The 24,025-nt window shown below is 38.5% G+C and overlaps 2 non-coding genes across 2 annotated transcripts; both read left to right on the forward strand.

Annotated features, from left to right (window-relative positions):
- Window positions 1-888: 888 nt before the first annotated feature.
- LOC112725502 (small nucleolar RNA R71) lies at window positions 889-992 on the forward strand. Its single transcript, XR_003164606.1, has one exon. It is a non-coding gene; the product is annotated as a small nucleolar RNA R71 (small nucleolar RNA).
- A 17,490-nt stretch (window positions 993-18,482) lies between these two features.
- LOC112724901 (small nucleolar RNA R71) lies at window positions 18,483-18,589 on the forward strand. Its single transcript, XR_003164041.1, has one exon. It is a non-coding gene; the product is annotated as a small nucleolar RNA R71 (small nucleolar RNA).
- Window positions 18,590-24,025: the final 5,436 nt, after the last annotated feature.

The raw sequence follows: 24,025 nt of genomic DNA on the forward strand, positions 1-24,025 counted from the left end.
TCTGAGACTTCCTTCAATATGGTGATGGCCTTGCATTCTTCCCATCTTACTCTCTTTTGTTCCCCTTTAGGATTCTTTTCTGTGTCACTAGGGAATACTGCAGTTGATTTGGGTGCCTGTTGAGATAGCTCTCCTACTTGAGATTCCATCCTCTTGAGTTTTTCACCATGGTTTCTTAAGGTAGTTCTCACATCATCCCTGAAGCTCTTCAATTAAATTATGTCTTGACTCATGGTTGCCATCATTCCTTCTATCCGGTTTAATTGATCTTGAAATTGTTGGTTCGGATTAGGTTGGGTATGTTGATTATTTTGGCCATGATATGATGGTTGGGGGTAAGTGTTTTGTGTGGCTTGGTATGATCTTTGGTTGGAGTTTTGGTATGTGGAATTGTTATGTTGATTGTGGTTGTAAGGTTTGTGGTTTTGTGGTTGGGTTTGTTGGTTTCCCCACCCAAAGTTTGGGTGGTTTCTCCAGCCTGGGTTGTAAGTGTTGGAATGTGGATCATATGATTGCCTTTGTTGGTTTCCCACATAGTTAGCCTCATCCCAATCACCTCCTTCAATGCTTACTTCCTCTTGATCTTGTGTGTGTATTGCAGCCACTTGCTTTGTTTCTAATTGCCTGGTAAGCTCTGCTAGTTGCTTGGCAAACACCTTGTTTTGGGCTAGAATTGTATCAACATGGTTCAGCTCCATGACTCCCTTAGTGTGGTGCCTCTCTGATGCATAGTAGTACTCATTCTCAGCCACTGTCTCGATCACTTCAATGGCTTCTTCCACAGTCTTTTTCCTGTTCAATGAACCTCCTGATGAATGGTCTACAGCCTTCCTTGATTCATAAGAGAGCCCATCATAGAAGATGTGCAATTGCACCCAATCATGGAACATGTTTGGTGGGCATTTCCTTGTCAAGTCCTTGAATCTCTCCCATGCCTCGTAGAGAGTTTCACCATCTTGTTGTCTAAAAGTCTGAACCTCAGATCGAAGCCTATTGACCTTTTGTGGAGGGTAGAAACGTGCCAGAAACTTGCTTTCCACCTCATCCCATGTTGTTAGACTCCCCCTTGGGAATGATTCCAGCCACTTAGCTGCTTTGTCCCTAAGTGAAAATGGGAACAAAAGTAGTTTATAGGCATCTTCCTGGACTCTATTGGACTTCACAGTGTCACAAATTCTCAGGAATTTTGTGAGATGTTGGTTTGGGTCTTCATTAGCACTTCCTCCAAAGGAACAATGATTCTCCACTAGTGATATTAGCTGTGGCTTGAGCTCAAAATTGTTGGCCTGAATGGGTGGTTTCTGGATGCTACTACCACAATTCCCAGAGGTTGGGTTTATGTATGAACTAAGAACCCTCCTCTCAGGAATGGCATCGTTTCCATCAGCTCTCTCATGGTTGTGAACTTCTCTATCCATGTTGAGATCTAAAGCTTCCTCAAAATTGTCCTCAGATTCTCCTTCAGATTCCTCTTCTCCCACTACTCTCTTCCCTCTTGCTTCCCTTCTAAGTCTATGAAGGGTCCTCTCTGGTTCGGTATATGGAGGAGTTGATGTCTCTCCTCTCCTACCTGTCATACAAGAACACAGCTCAAACACAAACAAGTGAAGTACTCTTGGTTAATGGAAGAGTATGGTTAGATCAATTGAGGAATTAATTCAAACAGTTAGTGAGTCAGTGAGTTAGTTGCATGAATTTAAAGGCATAAAGAAGGAAAGCATATAACCGAGTGCAGAAATTAAAATTCACAAGTATCTTGGACAGAATTAACAAAGCAAGAGAAAATTGCTCAATCTAGTTAGCTTCCAATTTGAGAATTGTCAATCGAAAACCAATCCCCGGCAACGGCGCCATAAACTTGATGCACATAAACTAGTTATGCTACGATTTAGGAAATTGCACGATCGGCAAAATTCCTTCCGGCAAGTGCACCGGTTATCGTCAAGTAAAAACTCACAATAGAGTGAGGTCAAATCCCACAAGGATTGGTTGAGTGAGCAATTCGGATTAGAAGTGTGTTCTAGTTGAGCGGAATCAAGATTGAGATGAGAATTGCGGAATGTAAAATTGGCGGTAAAAGTAAATGACAAGAAATTGAAATGGCGGAATCTTAAATTGCAATGAATTAAAGAGCAGAAACTAAATTGCTGAAATTAAAAGGGAATGGGGGTGTTGCATGAATTGAGTTGCAGAATGTAAAGAGAAAATGGAAATCAGAAATGGGGAATTCATTGGGTTATAGGAGATATTGAGATCTCCGAATCAAAACATGTTTATCTCTTCCTCAACCAATGCGTTCATTGAATTTTGCTTGGCAATCTTATATGATTGGATACCAATCCCTTGGCTCACCAATTCTCTCTAAAAACAAACAAATTCCCAATCCCTTGGTTTAAATGTTCATAAGAAGAGATGATGCTTGATCACTGATTATACCACACAATTTCATGAACCACAATTTGGTAGGATTACATGTCACAATATCCATCCAAACCCCAATCCAATTCACTGTGAGAAAGCTTCTCTAGCATGAATCCTCCATTCCTTTCCCAAGGCTCCGAAGGATTCCAAGTATGGGTAGTTTCTTTCCCAAGACAACTACTCAATGGAATTAGATCGAGAAGCTTTCTAACAAAATTCAAGAGAAAAGATTGAAGAAGAAGGTAAACTATTATTGATTCATTGAATTACAATAGAGCTCCCTAACCCAATGAAAGGGGGTTTAGTGAATCATAGCTCTGAATTCAATTACAAAGAAAAGGAAAACTCTAAAAGTGAAGGTAAAAATCCTTCTAACTTAACTTCTATCCTATTTATACACTTTCTATATTGAGCTTCAGTTGTGCTTCTTGGGCTTTGAGGCCTCTCCTTGCTTTCCTTTTGCCTTGGGTTTATGATCCATAATCTTGATGAGGTTCTTGATCCAAATCCTGTAACATTTATTGAGCCAACTTAGTGATAATCAAATAATGACACATGACTCAATAAATTGAGATTTCAAACTCATCAATCCTTCAGGCCCAATCCCATAAACCATGATATTCAATTGGGTTTCATACCAAAGTAAGTTTACGTTAATATTTGTGCTCAAAGACTAACTTAAATCACAATATTTTTGGCCCAGAAACCTTTTCCAAGAGTGGCGTTTAAGTTGTAGTTTAAGCTTAAACTGCAGCTTAAACGCCAGACACTTCCAGTGAGGCCTTTTGTAGAAGCACGTTTAAGCTTCAGTTTAAGGTTAAACTGAAGCTTAAACGTGGAAATGGAAGAAGGTAGCCCTGGAGAGTCATGTAGTCGAACACGTTTAAGCTTCAGTTTAAGGTTAAACTGAAGCTTAAACGTGGAAATAGGAAGGGCAGCCCTGGAGGTCGAACACGTTTAACCTCCAGTTTGAGGTCAAACTGGAGGTTAAACGTGGAAAAGGGTGGAGGCATACTGGAGGTCGAACACGTTTAACCTCCAGTTTGAGGTCAAACTGGAGGTTAAACGTGGAAGCTTAGAATGGTAGCCCTGGAGGTGTCGAACACGTTTAACCTCCAGTTTGAGGTCAAACTGGAGGTTAAACGTGGAAATGGAGAGAGCAACCCTGGAGGAGAAAAGCTGTCGAACACGTTTAAGCTCCAGTTTGAGGTCAAACTGGAGCTTAAACGTGGAATGGCTCCCTGGTACTCTTCCTGGTTCTGGCGTTTAACCTCCAGTTTGAGGTCAAACTGGAGGTTAAACGTGGAACTCCTCCCTGAGTGGCATTATCATTCTGGCGTTTAACCTCCAGTTTAAGGTCAAACTGGAGGTTAAACTTCAATTCCAGCATTTCTTATCCTTCATGATTTTGACGTTTAAGCTCCAGTTTAGGCTTAAACTGGAACTTAAACTCCACATGTGATATTCAAGCTTCCTTCATTGATTTTGTTGCTTCCTTGCTTAGCCTCTTCTTCCCTGAAATCATTCAAACAATTGCATCAAAGTCTTGCAAAATTTCATGAGAAATCTTCCATTCATAGCATTTAAGTATTATAACTAAAACTCATGGAATATGCATCAAAATCATGTTGTTTGGATGGTTCATTGCTTTGTTCTTCATTTAACCATTTTTGGTTACTTTAAGCTCAAGAAAATGCATAAAACAACTAAAACTAACAGAAAAATGCTAGTGAAACTAGCCTATGATGCCTTGGCATCACCTGACAGCATCCAAATCTCACACAGCCATATCCATTAAGATCATAACAGCTATGAAGATAGTTGTGGCTCACGTCGATTCATCGTTCGGAGCTCGATTAAACCATGCCTATTTACAGTCATTAAGGTCTTATCCGCACTAAACAATCAACATTAAGGTGATCAGTTTTAATATCTCAAGTTAAGTACGAACATTCCCAAAATGAGCACTCATAGACATTCATGCCAAATGTATCTGGAAGATACCCTAACAGCATGAGACACACAAGCAGAGTATGCAATGAAGCATAGTCAGTCCACTCCCCAGGCTCTACTGGGAACGAACTGCTCTGATACCAAATTGTAACGACCCAATTTTCAGTTTGCCTAGGACATACCAGAAACTAAGTGCTACCAATTTATCATCCTAATTATTATCTATTATTTATTATATGAGCCTGATTCGTTGTTAAAAGCGTAGATAGTTAGCGAGGTAATTTTTTTTTTGAAAATGTTTGAATTAATAAACAGAATCATTTATAATCAATTCACAAATAATAACAGATAAAACAGTTATAAACAACCACACATAAATACATCACAAGTAGTTGACAACATTCGGTGATTCAGCCTTTATTAGAATATAGACTGTTAGTTAGAACACCCCTAGATATAGCTAAATAACATCAATATACATATATATACATACAACATCCCAGGTCCTGACCTGTTCAAGAGGTCCCTAAGCTGGCACCTAGGCTAGCCTAGACTCTATACTCACCTAGTCCCTCTAAACTACTAAAGCGAGGGAAAGTACGTTCTAAGTCTTCAAAACTCAAGTCAGGTGAAACATCATCAGAAGGTGGAAGATCATCTACTATTCCTCTGCACGATCAGATATTGCTGTATGACGTCTCTCTGGTACCTCATCAGGTAGCCACACAACAGGAGTCTCGTTCACAGAATTTAGGCTAAAGTGCGCATACGAACGGGGTGCAGATGTTGGCTGGTCTCATAGTGTATACATATAAACAGATAAAGTGATTCACCCTAGACTCAGAAGACTACCTAGAGCGGAATCTTCTTTGCAAAACGGTCATCGGTAGATTACGGAAGGGTACTTTTGCTTCCATCTGAAGGGGGAAGGGAGAGAGAAGGGGTAAGAACTGGGGAGTTCTTAGTAGGGCCGGGGTTATTAGTTAAGTTCATTAATTTGTGTCGCTTAGCAGACATATAGCAGAATATAGAAATGCAGTAAACAGAAGACATATGAATAGAAAAAATAGAGTAAACTGAAAACAGATCACAAACAGAAGAATGTAAGAGAGTAAAACACAAACACAGAGAAGAGAATACAAACAAGGAAAACATACATTCATACAACAATCAAAACAGAGGAAATGCACAACCAAGTATGATGCATGTCTGTCCTATGCAGGCCATGAGCTCACGTGTCGGTTTACACCCTGCATCCCGACATTACCTAGGAACTAGTCCTAGATATGGCTTTATCTCTGTAGGTGAACTTCAGCCAACAGAAACAGCACTCCCATAAGTGAACTTTGGCTTACAGGAATAGTTCAATCACAACATAACAACTTTCTATAGGTGAACTTCGGCCTATAGAAATGGCACCTCTATAAGTGAACTTCGGCTTACTGAAATAGTCTAATTACAGCATAACAACTTTCTGTAGGTGAACTTCGGCCTACAGAAATAGCACCTTTGTAAGTGAACTTCGGCTTACAGAAATAGCGCCCCTGTAAGTGAACTTCGGCTTACAGGTATCACAACTCTATGTAGGTGAACTTCGGCCTACAGGAGCAACACCTTGAGATACACAGTTGATATTCACTGCAGGTGAACTTCGGCCTACAGGAATAACAACTCACTGTAGGTGAACTTGGGCCTCCAGGACCTCTATGGCCAACAGAAAAGCAGCAGATGAATATACAAATATCTCTGAAGTTGCCTTAACGCAACAAATGACCTTTTCAACAGGCCCTCTGCTTGTTCTCTATTCTCTTTATCATATTACTCTTTTCACTTTGTCTTTTTACTCTACTCTAATTATTCTTTTCTCTGTATCTCTTTACTTTTCTCTGGTTACTCTGTTCTTTATGTTTTCTTTACTCTGCTCTGATTTCTCTGCTTAACGTATGTATTTAAAGCTTATGTAAATTTCGGTATGAATAGTATGCCTGTCCCAAGTATAGGTTCATTAAGTCTATACTGAAACAGTTTAACTTTTCATATAATACCTAACCCTAGTCGCAACTCAAGGACTAACTATATTGCCCTAGTTCGTTCACTAATTTCTTTCTGTTTTTTTTTTTTTGTCATCAGAACTTTACAGACTTTTCCTTGATTTTTATCTCTTCTTTAAATTTTTATCTTTCCTTTATCTTTGCCTCACTAATATGTTTTTACCACTCCCTAAGTGTTTTATGAAGGTAATTATGAGATTCTGCGCTTAAAGTTGTCTTTCTAAAGCTTTTACAGAAAACTGCTTTTTTCGCATTATTTTATTATTTTTATTAAAATATTATTTTTAATTAAATATTATTATTTAATTTTTTACTATTATTTATTATTTTATCATTAAATTTTCGAAAATTACCTTGCCTTTACCTTTTAACCTTTAAAATTCACTTTTTAACCCGGTAACTTTTAATATTTCTACTTTAACCACCCTAACTTTTAGAAATTACAAAATAACCCCTCAAACACCAAAATATTTACTTCCTTTCCCTTTTATGGATCAAAAAGGTGTTCTTCATTGTTCTTCACCACACTCAAAGTGTTCTTCATGTTCTTCACAAATTCTTCAGATTCTTTCTCTGTTTTTTACCCGTTTTTCAGTCTTTTCAGCAACCGATTTTTACTATAATTCATAATAAATTAGCAGCCACTAAAACCCTATCTTTTCTACATGATTTCAACACAAATTGAACCTTAATTTAAGCCTAGGGTTTCGTTTTTCCAGCTTCTCCAAGAACATGAACTTTAAAGCTTAAATTTCATCAAATTTCATCAAAATTTCACCAAATTTTCACCAAGAATCAATCATATATGCAACCAATTTTTAGCACAGCCAAATCATACAACATTCACACATCTCAAACACAAATAATCAAAATTAATTTCGTGACACCCTACCTTGATTTGCTACTCCAAATCCGGTTACTCTTTGAAGTGTTCTTAAAGCACTTTTTCCTCCTAAAACACATAAAGAACAACTTTAAAACTCTAAACCATCAACTAAAGAACTTCAGCAGCATCTTAGGAAGGTTATCCTCACCTTAAACGTGCAGGAAATCAAAGATCTTTGGCCCACAAGTCAAGCTAAGCAAGAGATCTAAGGAAGAACATCAAGAAAGCACATGCTTAAGCATGTTTCCTTGAAAACTGAATGCAAAGGGGAAAGGAACGGCCATCTCACCTTATTTCCAGCCTTGATAAGTTACATGGTTATGTAGAGGAAGAAGAGAGGATCATTTTGGTGAAATCGGAGTTTTGATTTGAGTTTTGGTTCAGAAGAAATCAAGCTTTGAAGATTAAGTGTTCATAAAGTTTTCTCTCTTTTCTCTCCTTTCAATTTCGGCCAAAGGGAGTAAATGACCAGCCTTGGAGTGTCTTGGGGGTGTAAGGTGAGTTGTGATTGGTTGGCTTGGAGGTGGTTTAAAATAATATTCAAATATCTCAGGTGTATAACTACTAAAACTAGATGTATCGGAACACTTATAAAAACATCTCTAAAAATTATTTTCTGAGCTACTAGCATAAATGAAACTAGTAACATATTTATTATGAGAATAGAATATGTATAATGAGGCCTTAGCATTTCTAAATTCATCAGAGAGTGCTGGTGTTAAGCTGCACCAGTAAACTGTGAACCCGGTTAAACCGATTTCCTGTTTTTAACTAAAACAGACCAGGTAACCTTATAATATCATTCAAGCATCTTCTAATACTAATATAATGATAATATTATCCTATTATCTCTCTTCTCTCATGAATCGAGTCCGGTTTGTCAAACTAAGACTATTTACAAAAAACAGAATCAAAACTCCTAACCGATACGGTTCAAAAACAAGGTTCTTCGCGATTGCGTTATTGAGCTTGCCTCAGAAGAGGTTCTAGCTTAAGGATGACATAATGACAATGATGATTGAGATACTTTATGATATATAAGAGGTGTTCCCCTTACTGATTTTCCAGAGAAATCTGTGCCTTCAGAAAAGATCTCGCGTACTCGAAAAACAAGGTTGTTACAATTCCTACCTTAGAAGATCTGAAAATTACTCAACACACTAATCACAGCATCGAATGGAATTAAAGGTGATTAAAATAATTAATTTTAAAGCATAGAAAACATGCTTTTCACATACATCACATAATAAGAAAGGGAAAGTAAAACCATGCAATTAATATGAATAAGTGGGTAAAGAGTTGAATAAATCACTCAAATTAAGCACAAAGTATATCATAAAATATGGGTTTATCAACCTCCCCACACTTAAACAATAGCATGTCCTCATGCTAAATCCAAGGTAATAAGTAAGGTTAAAGTGATGGAATGTCATGCAATGCAATCTAATCTAAATGCAACTACCTAAATGAATGATGCATCATGCAATTCTACTTTTTTTATTCGCTCACTTGTATATAAAGCTTGCATGTAGTTGAATTAATTCACATTCTCAAGGAGCCATATATGTATATATATAGCCAAGCCTTAGATAATCATAAAGCACTTTTACAAGTGAGATGGGAGAAAAAAGCATTTTATGAACTTGCAAGACAATTTGATAATTCAAACAGAGATAAATGTTAATGAGCTATTGAACCCTCACTGGATTTGTGTTTACTCTCTAGTCACTCAGTGTTTATTGGGTCAATCACTCTATTCCTCTTTTTATTCCTCCTTTTCTATAACTTTTTTCTTCATCTAACTAATCAACAATTATAGAATACAGTCATACCAAAAATTATGAGGTCTTTAATTTAGGTTGTAATGGGGCCAAGGTAAAGGTAAGGATATATGTATAAGGCTAAGTGAGCTAATAAGTGAATCCTTAATTAGACTAAGATCTCACCTAACATACATAATTAGTAAAACAAAACTTCTTTACCTATTTTCCCATATTTTTCCCACTTTTGGATGTTACATTCTCATGTTTCAACTTTTGTTCTTATTCCATGTGCATTGCTTTTACTTTTGCATTTGGGGAATTCTTTTGTATCCCCTTTTTTAAATACTGAAATTTTTATTTTTTTTTATTTTTTTTTAATGCACATGGTAATTTAATCACTTTGATTTCTCATGAGCATGCTTCCCAAAAATTTTTTAGTTTGAGTTATTTTATTCTTTTCAACTCTTCTACCTTTTATTTTTTTTTTCTTTATATAATCCATGTTCCCAATAGGTTTCCCACATTTAAACTATTCATAATTTTCTATCTTAAGCTAACCAAGGATTCAACTTGGGATTTTATTTTGTTTTTCTTCTTAAGGCTAGTAGTGTGGCTAATAGAATAAAAGGGGATTTAAAGGCTCAAGGGGGCTAACAAGGGTGATGTGAAAGGTAGGTTATTTTTGGGATAAGTGAGCTAAAATCAAATAATGGCCTCAATCACTCTTTTGATATGTATCTATATTCTATATTCTATCTTCTATAATTGGACATATAGATTAAAGCAAAGTAAAGAACATCAGAATATAAAAGAAGGGCAGAACACACAGGAATAAAAATTATGGTTTAAATGTAACCATACAATTAAGCTCAAAACTCACAGGCTATGTGTTCTCTAGCTCAAAAATTATTTATCACTTATGTATGTCATGCAGGTTTAGTTAAAAATTCTCATTATTCTCAATGTAAAACTTATATTGAATGGCTTTAAAGTTCTAGTGTTTCTCCTTGATGAAGTATTGTTAACTAACATGTAATGCTATATATACAAGGTGTGGGTTGTTTTGATTCTGTTAAAGTCTCTAGTTTACTTCCCTTTTTATATTTTCCAATTTAAACTAAGCTATCTTATGCTAAAAAGGGTAAACTATACTAATTAATCCACAATTTCTATAACTAATAAGTTAGAATTGCAACTGAACTAAGTGGCTAAAATATGAACTAAAAATGCAAAATGCAGAAATAGAGTAAAAATACATGAAAGTCGCAATGTATAAGTATCCAGAAAATAAAAATAAAAATAAAGAAAAAAATACAGAAAAAATATCCAAAATAAAAGAAAAAGAGTCTATATTGGTTCACCAAAATAATACGCCAGAGATGGCGATGATAAGCGGAAAACTTGTCTCGCAACAAATTTCCTTCGGCAAGTGTACCGAATTCGTCGTCAAGTAAAAACTCACAATAGAGTGAGGTCAAATCCCACAGAGATTGATTGATCAAGCAACTTTAATTAAAGGAATGTTCTAGTTGAGCGAACCAGAATTCGAGTTGAGAATTGCAGAAAATTAAATGGCGGGAAAGTAAATAGTGGAAACAGTAAATGCTGGAAATAAAGAGCTGAATGTAAATGGCGGAAAGTAAATTGCAGAATCTTAAATGGGAATGGGGCAATTACTCATAAAAGTAAATGGCAGAAATTAAAGAGAATGGGTAAGATCAGAAATGGGGAGTTCATTGGGCTCAGGAGATGTTGCGTTCTCCGGATCAAGTTCATTTTCATATCTTCCTCAATCAATGCATTCATTGATCTCCTTGGCAATCTTAAGTGATCGAATTACAATTCCTTGTAATTCAATCTCTCAAATCTTGATCAATAGCCAATTCCTTGGTCAATTGCTCATGAGAAGAGATGAAGTATGGTCACTGATTATACCACATGCATTTCCCAAATCAAGTGTTGGAAGGATTATAGTCACATATCCATCCACACCCAATTTGGTCCAGCATGAGAAAGCATTTCTAGCATGATCCCTTCATTCCTCTTTCAAGGTTCAGAAGAGATCCAAGTATGAATAGCTTCTTTTCCAAGATAACTACCCAATTGGATGAAGATCGAAAGCTTTCTAGTAAAATCAAGAGAAAAGATAGAAGAAGGAGAATGAAAACTAAAATTGATCCATCAAATTACAATAGAGCTCCCTAACCCAATGAAAGGGGTTTAGTTGTTCATAGCTCTGAAAAATGAAAACAAAGATGGAGAATACATGCTGAAAGTAAAACTAGAAATCTAAAGAAAGTAAATACAGAGAGTAGTTCTATGCCAAAGGCTCCCTAAAGTTTCCAGCTCCCTAAACTAATTCAAAGCTACTCCTATATATACTACTCTTCTGATCTTCTAGTTGGCTCTTCAAGTCTTGGGTATGGGCCTTTGGATCCTGAGTTTGAAGCAGTTATCTTCTTCATTGGGCTTAGCTTTGCTTGCAGAGAGAAAGTGTGAAGTAGGCAGGGACTTTTAGCTCAGGCCGTTAGTGGTGTCAATGTTAAGTGAAAGTGTGGGTTCGAGAACGTTAGTGACAATCACCTTTTTCACTAACGTTGCTCACCCAAGTATGAGCCACGTTAACCTCAACGTTAGTGGCACAAACGTTACCACTAATGTTGCCTCTTGGTCCTTCGCATACGTTATTGGGACTTACCTTTCCCAATAACGTTGATAAGCTTCCCCCTTCCCTACGTTAGAGTCCACGTTAACTTAGTTAATGTGGCTCTTAACATAAGGTTACCCATCCTTCGAGAATGTTAGTGACACTTACCTTTGTCACTAACGTTCCAATGTGCCCCTATTTCTCACGTTAGAGTCCACGTTAACTAGGTTAACGTGGCTTCTAACGTAGTCATGCTAGCCATCTCCAACGTTAGTGACAAAGGTGAGTGTCACTAACGTTGGCTCCTCATCTCTTTATCCACGTTAGCTTCCACGTTAACTAAGTTAACGTGGGAGTTAACGTTGCTCATGGTGGCTCTTGGTGGTTCACCCCAACGTTAGTGACAAAGGTAAGTGTCACTAATGTTGGCGACCAATTGCTCTCTCCATGTTAGCTTCCACGTTAACTAAGTTAACGTGGGAGTTAACGTGGCTTATGGAAGCTTGGCCAACGTTAGTGACAAAGGTGAATGTCACTAACGTTGGCTTCCCTTTTGCTTCTTAACGTTAGAAGCCACGTTAACTAAGTTAACGTGGCAACTAACGTGGCCAATTATGAGCTTGGTCCAACGTTAGTGACAAAGGGGAGTGTCACTAACGTTGGCCTTATTGTCTTCTTCCACGTTAGAGTTCACGTTAACTTAGTTAACGTGACTCTTAACGTGGCTTTATGATGGCTTCGAGGGCGTTATTGGCGATTACATTTCTCATTAACTTTGCAAGTTAGCACCCATTCCACATTAGAGGTCACGTTAGTGGGACTAACGTGACTGCTAACGTGGTTCTTCTTTGCTTCCTTTGTCCTGAAATCAAGCAACAAAGTGCATCAAAGTTCTAGTCCAAGTCATGAGTCATGCATCATCCAATTTATCATATAATTCATGCAAAATCCTCATGAAATCATGTAAAGTGCACAATGTATGCTTGAATCAAGATGTAAGTGAATATCTACCCAAAACTAGCTTATTTTCTAAGAAAATGCACGAAAATACCCTAAAAACAGTAAAGAAAAGGTCAGTGAAACTGGCCAAAATGCCCTGGCATCACAACACTAAACTTAAAGCTTGCTTGTCCCTAAGCAAGTATTGGAACAAGAGAATGATGAATGGTATGCCAAGAGAAATGAGTCATTCTTGTGGAAGTCATTTTGCTGGTTTTATGGTGGTTTCATGCATAGTAACTTAGGTTCATTCCTTCACTAGCTTTCAGACCTTTATCATGTCCTAGAATACTCACTGTGATTGCATCCCATGAGACTTTTATTCATTGATCCTTTTGTTGTCATTTCAGGGCTTATTTGTGTTCTTAGGCTAAGTGCTCTGTAAGGGGGCAACTCTTTAAAATAAGCTTTCAGCCAACACTCCCGAACCAGTTGGTTCAAGGTGCTAGGTGTTGAAGCACCCCTAAGGACTTACTTCCTCAAGTCTCTCCCCCATACATACACACCACAGGCACATGGTTTGTTTATTTTCTTTCCTTGAGGTCTTGGTGTCCAGCACCTCTTTGGGCTACTAAATGTTCTATAGCAAAGATTGCTCTTGATGGTGGACTTTCAGCTGATAATCCCGGGTTAGTTAACCCAAGTTACCAGGTGATAAAGCACCCCTGAGAGCTTAGTAATCCAAGCAGATCCTTGGTACAGGAACACCACAGACACATCCCTCAAGACTCAAATCCTTGGTGCCTAGCCTCTTTTCTTGCTATTATTTTTTTTTTCTTTTATTCTTCAACTTTGATTGTTCTTTCCCTTTTTCTTATTAGGATCTTATTATTTAGCTAGTCTCATGGGTATGTTCAAAGCATAGTATTCATGATAGATAGTTGTCTTCCCACCTTGTGGTTGAACCAACTTAGCTAACTTATGACCACACCACAAACTCAGGAACTTACTCCATAGTATGAACTCCACTCTGGTCTTTTATAAAACACTCATTCTCTTTTCATTTGATTCAAAAGGACAAGCATACAAGTAAGCAAAGTGAGGATGCAGTGACATAAAGACTAGCAAGCATAGACCTATTCAACAAAAAGCTTAAAAGACAGAATTTAAAAAGGTTCAAACTATCATGGAAGCATGTTCTATTTCATACAAGATCTTCCTTATTTAAAGCATAGAAAAAGATTGACCAAAGAAGGAACTCCACCACCTTTTACTCATGTGGATGCCTATGCTTCCCTACTTGCTTGTCCTCTTTGTGTCCTCTTGCATTTCCTCGCATCCGTGCCAATCTTGCTTGCTTCCAATCCTCAAGTGCCTTCCTCACTGATTCATGACTCTCTTCCACCCTTTGTCTTTCTTCTCGTGCTAATTCATCCCTCATTTCTTCATACCTTGCGATTCCTGGATGCAATATAGGCAGCTGTCCTACTAAGTATCCGAGCCTGGCTTGAGTGTTTATATGATGCCCAGTCTCGCTCATGTAAACTCCTTCTGCGAATGCCCTTTGCTCGTCCAATAGTTCTGCCTGTTCTATTTGTCTTCGATGCATCTCATGTATGTGTGCACCTTGATGTGCTTGGATGTTGATTAGCTTCTAGATAGATTCTTGTTGTTCATTTTGCCTTTGTTCTATCCTGTGGAATGTTTCACTCCATTGTTGTCCTTGACTCAGTTGCTGCTCCATCATTTGCTTTTGCCACTCCCCTTGTTGAGTCATCCATCTTGAAAGTGATTTCTCTTGCTGCCCCATCATCTGTAGTTGAAGCTCTTTCTGTTCTCCTTGGCTTTCCAAATATTGTCGAGACAGGCCATCAATGGCTTCCTGTAGTTGGTGCATATCCAGAGTGGCTGGTGCTTGCCCCTCTAAGATTTGTCCTTCTATTACTTGAGGGGCTGGCCTCTTCCTTTGCTTTCGTTTAGGCAGGGGAGATGCGGTAGCATGCATCCGTCGAACGGTTATTGGAATGCCCTCTTTTATCCACACGGGGTCTTCATCTTCAAACACCACCCCAGCTTTCTTGCATAGTCGGTAAATGGTGCTGGGGTAACCTAACTTTCCTCTTGAGTCGCTTTTCTCTGCCATCTTTCTAATGCCTGCGGCTATGAGTTCATGAACCTTGATCTCTCCTCCTTTGAGTATACAGTGCACCATTATGGCTCTCTTGAGATTCACCTCCGAGTTGTTCCCTGCTGGGAGGATGGACCACCTTACAATTTCGAACCACCCTTTTGCTTCCAGAGTGAGGTCTGCTCTCTTGATGAACCTTGGTCTCCTATCCGCATATATTTCCCAGTCAGCTCCGGGTACACAAATGTCTTGCACAATCTGATCATGATTGGGGCTGTTGTCCATTCTTTAATGATAACTCTCTTCTTCAAACGGTATGGACCGTAGCTTTAATGCCCTCATGACACTCATGGGACCAAAATCCACCATCTTTCCTCTCACAAAGCTTGCATATGACTCATCTGCCTTATCATATCGGACCGCATTTGCATAAAACTCTCTTACAAGATTTGCATTTACCTTAATGACCGGATCAGTGAGGAGCTCCCATCTTCTCTTTTCTACCTTCTTTATGATTTCGGGACACTCAGTTTTCCTAACTTGAAATCCCAGCTCATAAATGATCTCCTTATCCACCATCCACCCGTATTGCAATGCATGGTGCAAGCTTCTAAATCTCTTTTTATCATACGGGTGTTGCTCCATAGGTTCCTTTCCCTTCCTTCTTTTAAAGCTCGAAGATGCCATGAATGAGGGTTAATGTGTGAAGGTGGTAAGGGTGTGGAGATTTTTGGTTGTTTAGGGTTGAGTGCAATGAAGGGAGTGAGTGGGAATGTTTTCAATGGGGTAGGAGGTGCTTTGTCCCGAAATGGAGAGGTATGAAGAGTGGGTTACGGAACAAGGATCACTTATATAGAGAAGTTGTGAGTGAATGGAAGGTGTGGATTGATGGAGTGGTTGCTTGATGGACGGTTGGGGTTGTGCACGAAGGAAGGACAAGGATCATCACTTTATGATGGAGATTGTTCGGTCTTCAAGGGTCCCATTCTTTTCTATGTTGCATGGCAATATTTTCCAATGCGTTCCCTTTTTAGAACAAGTGTGTAGTCCCTCCTTTTGTGGTGTCCGAACCTTCTTCATTTAATTGTCCAATCAATCCCTTTCAATGCTCCTTTTCCTTTTCTCTATAAAAATAAAATAAGAAAAAATCAATATCATAAAAAAGATTTAAACTTTACGGCTAGAATAATAAAGAAAAAGAATTAAATTGTTTATTCATGAACACCAACTAACTAACTAACTGTGTATCCTTATATGCATATTTGTGGCACCTTGGGTGACACCAAACTTAGTTTGGAGCACTGTGATGAAAAGTTTTTGTTCAAAGCTCCAAGACTAGCATGCTCTGAGTTGCATTCATGCTTTCTTGGCATGCTTTGAACACCAAACTTGTTCTTCACTATATACTGCATAATAAGGATTTCACCAAGTGTTTGTCAAGTTTGGGTTGGAATTCATAAATATTGACTTATTCACTATTTTCTAAAAGCATGTAAAACATGGGTTGCCTCCCATGAAGTGCTTCTTTAGCGTCACTAGCTTGACGTTTTGCCTTCATCATGGAGGTTGATAATACTTCAAGTCTTCTCCTCTGGCAGTAGACCTATATCCAGTAGTTGCATCAATGATCTCTACATGTTCCAAGGAGAGAATTCTGTTGATAGTGAAGACCTTAGGTAACTGAGATGGTACAGTAGGGAGATCAGGGGGAATATCTGGGAAGTAAGCTGAGATTACTTTATCCCCTGGAGAGAAGTCCTCAGTGGGGATCTTCTTGTTCCTCCACCTCCTTGGTACCTTCTTCTTTGTTCCTTGTGATGTTGTCTTACTCTTTGTGACCTCCTCCTCTAAGGAAATGTGGTTACTGGTCTCATATTTTTCTGGTGGTTTAGGTTCCTCCTGATTTTCTTTGAGCTGTGGCAATTGCTGCTTGCCTTGTTCATCAATCAAGGGGATCTCCAGATGTGCTCGTTGTCTTTCAGTGCTTGTCTCTTCCTTCAGTGTCTCACTGTGATCCTTCCTTGGTTCCTTGTTCTCTTGATCTATTTCTTGTGAGTGTTTGAAAACAGTGAAGGTGAGCTGTTCATCATGGATTCTCAAGATTAACTCCCCTCGCTCCACATCTATGAGTGCTCTAGCTGTAGCTAGGAATGGTCTTCCCAATATGATTGGGTGAGTGTGACTCTCTTCCATGTCCAATATGACAAAGTCTGTTGGGAGGAAGTATTTCCCAACCTTTACCAACACATTTTCCACCACTCCTATTGCTTGTTTTTGAGTTTTGTCAGCCAGCCTGATGACTACATCTGTGGGAATTATCTTATTGATCTGCAGCCTCTTCACAAGGGATAAGGGTATTAAGTTGATGCTTGCTCCCAAATCGCAAAGTGCTCTATCAAACATTGTTTCTCCTATGGCACAGGGGATATGAAAACTCCCTGGGTCCTTTCTTTTTGTAGGCAACTCTGGTTGAATGAGGGCGCTGCACTCCTTGTTCATCACTATAGTTTGGCCTCCCTTGAGTGAGCTTTTCCTGGGAAGCAGTTCCTTCATATACTTGATTTATGCAGGCATTTGTTGGATGGTCTTGATGAATGGTATGTTTACATGCAGAGATGCAAACAAGTCAAGAAATCTTGAGTATATTCTCTTCTCCACAGCACCATTGAGTAGTTGGGGAAAGGGTGCATAGAGTCTCAGCAGCTCTTGTTGTGAGATTTTTGGTTCTTGGTGATCTTTTTCCTTCTTCTCTACTGCGGTATCTCCAGGTTGTTCTGACGGCTTGCTTGGCTTGTCCTCAGTCTCCTTATCACTTATAGTGACCATCTTGCAATCTTCCCATCTTACTTTCTTTGTTTCACCTCTCGGATTTTTTTCTGTATCCCTTGGGAATCCATCTGTAGGTTTGGGCATTTGCTCAGAGAGATATCCCACTTGAGATTCCAACCTCTTGATGGTGTCACCCTGGTTCTTAAAATTTGCTCGCACTTCCTCCTTGAATGCCTTGTTGTCTTGAATCTCCTTGCCTATGCCTTCAAGTAGATTCTCAATCCTTGAGAGTCTGTCATCAAATGATGGTGGATTGGGATTAGAGGTAGAAGGATGAGGAGTGTTATTTTGGTTTTGATATGGATGTGGAGAGGTGTTGTCATGGTGGTGTTGATATGTTCTCTGTGTAAATTGTTGGTGAGCTGCATTGTTGTTGGGGTTGTGATGTCTCTGATCTTGGCCTTGATCTTATTGATTCCCCCACCCAAAGTTTGGGTGATTCCTCCAACCAGGGTTGTAGGTCTTGGAGTATGGATTATGGTTTTGCCTAGATGAATTCCCAATGTAGTTGGCTTGCTCCTGACTACCCTCTTCTTCTTCATTCACTCCTTCTTGGGTTGCTGATGAAGTGGTGATTGCTGCTACTTGGTTCCTCACCATCTTCTTGGTTAGGTCAGCCAGCTGCTTGGTAATGAGCTTATTTTGGGCCAGCAGAGCATCTACATTGTTTAGCTCCATCACTCCTCTAGTGTTCCCTCTTTCAGAAGCATAGAAATAGTCATTTTCTGCTACAGTTTCAATAACATCTATGGCCTCCTCAATGGTCTTCTTCTTGTTCAGAGATCCCCCGGATGAGTGGTCTACTGCTTTCTTTGATTCATAAGAAAGGCCTTCATAGAAAATGTGTAGCTGCACCCATTCATTGAACATATCTGGTGGACACCTCCTTGTCAGGTCCTTAAACCTCTCCCATGCTTCATATAGAGTCTCACCATCTTGTTGCCTGAAAGTTTGGACCTCAGCTCTTAGCCTGTTGATTCTTTGGGGAGGATAGAATCTGGCTAAAAATTTGTTCACCACATCTTCTCAAGTTGTAAAACTCTCCTTCGGAAAAGACTCCAGCCACTTGGCTGCCTTATCCTTGAGTGAGAATGGAAATAAGAGCATTCTATAGGCGTCAGGATGAACACCATTAGACTTCACCGTGTCACATATCCTCAGGAAGGTGGTTAGATGTTGATTGGGGTCTTCTTGGACGCCTCCTCCAAATGAACAGTTGTTCTGAACAAGGGTGATGAGCTGTGATTTTAGTTCAAAATTGTTGGCATGGATGGTTGGCTTTTGAATGCTACTTCCACAGTTTCCCGTGTTTGGGTTGATGTAAGAGCCTAAAACTCTTCTCTCCTCCCCAGCATGATTTGCTCGACCTTCTCTGCCATGGTTGTGAGCCTCTTCTTCATGATGGTTTTCCATGTTTTCTTCCATGTTTGGTTCAAAGTATTCCTCCTCTTCCTCGGCACCAACTACTCATTTTTCTCTTGCTTCCCTCTTTAATCTAAAGAAGGTCCTCTCAGGTTCAGAATCAAAGGAAGTTGAAGCTCCGCTTCTTCTCCCTGTCATACAACCAACAAAGCACAAGCAAGGAAAATAGATGCAGAAAGTATTTCTGTTAGAATTACTGTTAGTGTGAGTGATGCAATATATCAAACAGTTAGTGGGTTAGTGAACTGAATTGTAAATAACTAAAAAAAACGAAAAAGTAGGGGTAAGGGAAGAAATTAACTAAAACTGAAAGTAAATTGCTCAAACAGAAAATTAAATCAAACAAACTAAAAATGCTCATTCTAGTTATCCTCCAATTTAATCATTGTTGATTCAAAATCAATCCCCGGCAACGGCGCCATAAACTTGATACGTGGAAAACTTGTCTCGCAACAAATTTCCTTTGGCAAGTGTACCGAATTCGTCGTCAAGTAAAAACTCACAATAGAGTGAGGTCGAATCCCACAGAGATCGATTGATCAAGCAACTTTAATTAAAGAAATGTTCTAGTTGAGCGAACCAGAATTTGAGTTGAGATTTGCAGAAAATTAAATGGCGGGAAAGTAAATAGTGGAAACAGTAAATGCTGGAAATAAAAAGCTGAATGTAAATGGCGGAAAGTAAATTGCAGAATCTTAAATGGGAATGGGGTAATTGCTCATAAAAGTAAATGGCAGAAATTAAAGAGAATGGGTAAGATCAGAAATGGGGAGTTCATTGGGCTCAGGAGATGTTGCGTTCTCCGGATCAAGTTCATTTTCATCTCTTCCTCAATCAATGCATTCATTGATCTCCTTGGCAATCTTAAGTGATCGAATTACAATTCCTTGTAATTCAATCTCTCAAATCTTGATCAATAGCCAATTCCTTGGTCAATTGCTCATGAGAAGAGATGAAGTATGGTCACTGATTATACGACATGCATTTCCCAAATCAAGTGTTGGAAGGATTATAGTCACATATCCATCCACACCCAATTTGGTCCAGCATGAGAAAGCATTTCTAGCATGATCCCTTCATTCCTCTTTCAAGGTTCAGAAGAGATCCATGTATGAATACCTTCTATTCCAAGATAACTACCCAATTGGATGAAGATCAAAAGCTTTCTAGTAAAATCAAGAGAAAAGATAGAAGAAGGAGAATGAAAACTAAAATTGATCCATCAAATTACAACAGAGCTCCCTAACCCAATGAAAGGGGTTTAGTTGTTCATAGCTCTGGAAAATGAAAACAAAGATGGAGAATACATGTTGAAAGTAAAACTAGAAATCTAGAGAAAGTAAATACAGAGAGTAGTTCTATGCCAAAGGCTCCCTAAAGTTTCCAGCTCCCTAAACTAATTCAAAGCTACTCCTATATATACTACTCTTCTGATCTTCTAGTTGGCTCTTCAAGACTTGGGTATGGGCCTTTGGATCCTGAGTTTGAAGCAGTTATCTTCTTCATTGTGCTTAGCTTTGCTTGCAGAGAGAAAGTGTGAAGTAGGTAGGGACTTTTAGCTCAGGACGTTAGTGGTGTCAACGTTAAGTGAAAGTGTGGGTTCGAAAACGTTAGTGACAATCACCTTTTTCACTAACGTTGCTCACCCAAGTATGAGCCACGTTAACCTCAACGTTAGTGGCACAAACGTTACCACTAACGTTGCCTCTTGGTCCTTCGCATACGTTATTGGGACTTACCTTTCCCAATAACGTTAATAAGCTTCCCCCTTCCCTACGTTAGAGTCCACGTTAACTTAGTTAATGTGGCTTTTAACGTAAGCTTGCCCATCCATCGAGAACGTTAGTGACACTTACTTTTGTCACTAACTAAGAAAAATGAAAAAGATTTGATTTTTGAAAAAGATTTTGAACAAGATAAGATTTTTAAATTGAAAATTTGATTTGACTCATAAAAACAACTAGATTTTAAAAATTTTTGAAAAAGTCAAATCTAATTTTCGAATTTATGAGAGAGAAAAAGGGAAAGATATTTTTTATTTTGAATTTTTAATGAAGAGAGAGAAAAACAAGAAAAATGATGCAATGCATGAGAATTTTAGATCAAAACATGTGATGCATGCAAGAATGCTATGAATGTCAAGATGAACACCAAGAACACTATGAATGTTAAGATGAACACCAAGAACATATTTTTGAAAGATTTTTAATGCAAGGAAAACATGCAAGACACCAAACTTAGAATTCTTTAATGCTTAGACACTAAGAATTCAAGAATGCATATGAAAAACAAGAAAAGACACAAAATATGCAAATGCAAAGATCAAACAAGAAGACTTACCAAGAACAACTTGAAGATCATGAAGAACACTTATGAATGCATGAATTTTCGAAAAATGCAGGATGAATATGCAATTGACACCAAACTTATAACATGACTCAAGACTCAAACAAGAAACACAAAATATTTTTTATTTTTATGATTTTATAAATTTTTTTGTATTTTCTTTTAATTTTTTTCGAAAATATTTGGGAAAAAGGAAGCAATGAATTCATAGTCTTCAATCAAAATCCTGGGAGTTAGACATGGCTTAATAGCCAGCCAAGCTAAAACATGTTATATGAAACACTAGAATTCATTCTTAAAAATTTTGAAGAAAAATATATTTTTGAAAATAATTTTTTTTTTTGAAATTTTTCGAAAACAAAGGAGAAATTTTTGAAACATTTTGAAAATTTTTGAAAATAAAACAAAAAGAAAATTACCTAATCTGAGCAACAAGATGAACCGTCAGTTGTCCAAACTCGAACAATCCCTGGCAACGGCGCCAAAAACTTGGTGCGCAGAAATTGTGATTACACTTTGATTATGTAAAATTTATCGCTCTTTCTTTCCCTGGTAATGGCGCCAAAAACATGATGCCAATACCATGGTTCACAACTTCGCACAACTAACCAGCAAGTGCACTGGGTCGTCCAAGTAATACCTTACGTGAGTAAGGGTCGAATCCCTTGGAGATTGTTGGTATGAAGCAAGCTATAGTCACCTTGTAAATCTCAGTCAGGCAGATATAAAATAGAAATGGGGTTTCGAAAATAATACTAAAATAAGGATAGAAATACTTATGTAATCCATTGGTTAGAATTTTAGATAAGCGCATAGAGATGCATTCATTCCTCTGAACCTCTGCTTTCCTGCTGTCTTCATCCGATCATTCTTACTCCTTTCTATGGCTGGCTTTATGTAATGCATCACCATTGTCAATGGCTACTTTCGGTCTTCTCTCAGGAAAATGATCCAAATGCCCTGTCAGGGCACGGCTAATCGTTTGGAGGCATCACCCTTGTCAATGGTTACATCCTATCCTTTCAGTGAACATGGTCAACGCACCCTGTCACGGCACGGCTATTCGTCTGTCGGTTCTCGATCATGCTGGAATAGGATTTACTATCCTTTTGCGTCTGTCACTACGCCCAGCAATCGCGAGTTTGAAGCTCGTCACAGTCATTCAATCATTGAATCCTACTCGAAATACCACAGATAAGGTTTAGACTTTCCGGATTCTCTTGAATGCCGCCATCAATCTAGCTTATACCACGAAGATTCTAGTTAAGAGATCTAAGAGACACTCATTCAATCGAAAGTAGAACGGAAGTGGTTGTCAGGCACGCGTTCATGGGAATGATGATGATTGTCACGTTCATCATATTCAGGTTGAAGTGCGAATGAATATCTTAGAAGCGAAATAAGATGAATTGAATAGAAAATAATAGTACTTTGCATTAATCTTTGAGGAACAGCAGAGCTCCACACCTTAATCTATGGAATGTAGAAACTCTACCGTTAAAAATACATAAGTGAAAGGTCCAGGCATGGCCGAATGGCCAGCCCCTCTGATCTAAGAACCAGGCATCCAAAGATGTCTAATACAATAGTAAAAGGTCCTATTTATAATAAACTAGTCACTAGGGTTTACAGAAATAAGTAATTGATGCATAAATCCACTTCCGGGGCCCACTTGGTGTGTGCTTGGGCTGAACTTGAGTGTTGCACGTGTAGAGGTCCTTCTTGGAGTTGAACGCCAGCATTTGTGCCAGTTTGGGCGTTCAACTCTGGTTTTGGATCCTTTTCTGGCGCTGGACACCAGAATTGGGCAGAGAGCTGGCGTTGAATGCCAGTTTGCGTCGTCTATTCTTGGCCAAAGTATGGACTATTATATATTTCTGGAAAGCCCTGGATGTCTACTTTCCAACGCAATTAGAAGCGCGCCATTTCGAGTTCTGTAGCTCCAGAAAATATACTTTGAGTGCAGGGAGGTTAGAATCCAACAGTATCAGCAGTCCTTCTTCAACCTCTGAATCTGATTTTTGCTCAAGTCTCTCAATTTCAGTCAGAAAATACCTGAAATCACAGAAAAACACACAAAATCATAGTAAAGTCCAGAAATGTGAATTTAACATAAAACTAATGAAAACGTCCCTAAAAGTAACTAGATTCTACTAAAAACATACTAAAAACAATGCCAAAAAGCGTAAAAATTATCCGCTCATCACAACACCAAACTTAAATTGTTGCTTGTCCCCAAGCAACTAAAAATCAAATAGGATAAAAAGAAGAGAATATACTATAAATTCCAAACTATCAATGAAACATAGCTCCAATCAAATGAGAGGGACTTATAGCTTTTTGCCTCTTGAATAGTTTTGGCATCTCACTTTATCCATTGAGGTTCAGAATGATTGGCATCTATAGGAACTCAGAGTTCAGAAAGTGTTATTGATTCTCCTAGTTTAGTATGATGATTCTTGAACACAGCAATTTTATGAGTCTTGGCCGTGGCCCTAAGCACTTTGTTTTTCAGTATTACCACCGGATACATAAATGCCACAGACACATAATTGGGTGAACCTTTTCGGATTGTGACTCAGCTTTGCTAAAATCCCCAATTAGAGGTGTCCAGGGTTCTTAAGCACACTCTTTTTTGCT

The sequence above is a fragment of the Arachis hypogaea genome, chromosome 11, assembly GCF_003086295.3.
Source record: "Arachis hypogaea cultivar Tifrunner chromosome 11, arahy.Tifrunner.gnm2.J5K5, whole genome shotgun sequence".
NCBI classification, from domain to species: Eukaryota; Viridiplantae; Streptophyta; class Magnoliopsida; order Fabales; family Fabaceae; genus Arachis; species Arachis hypogaea.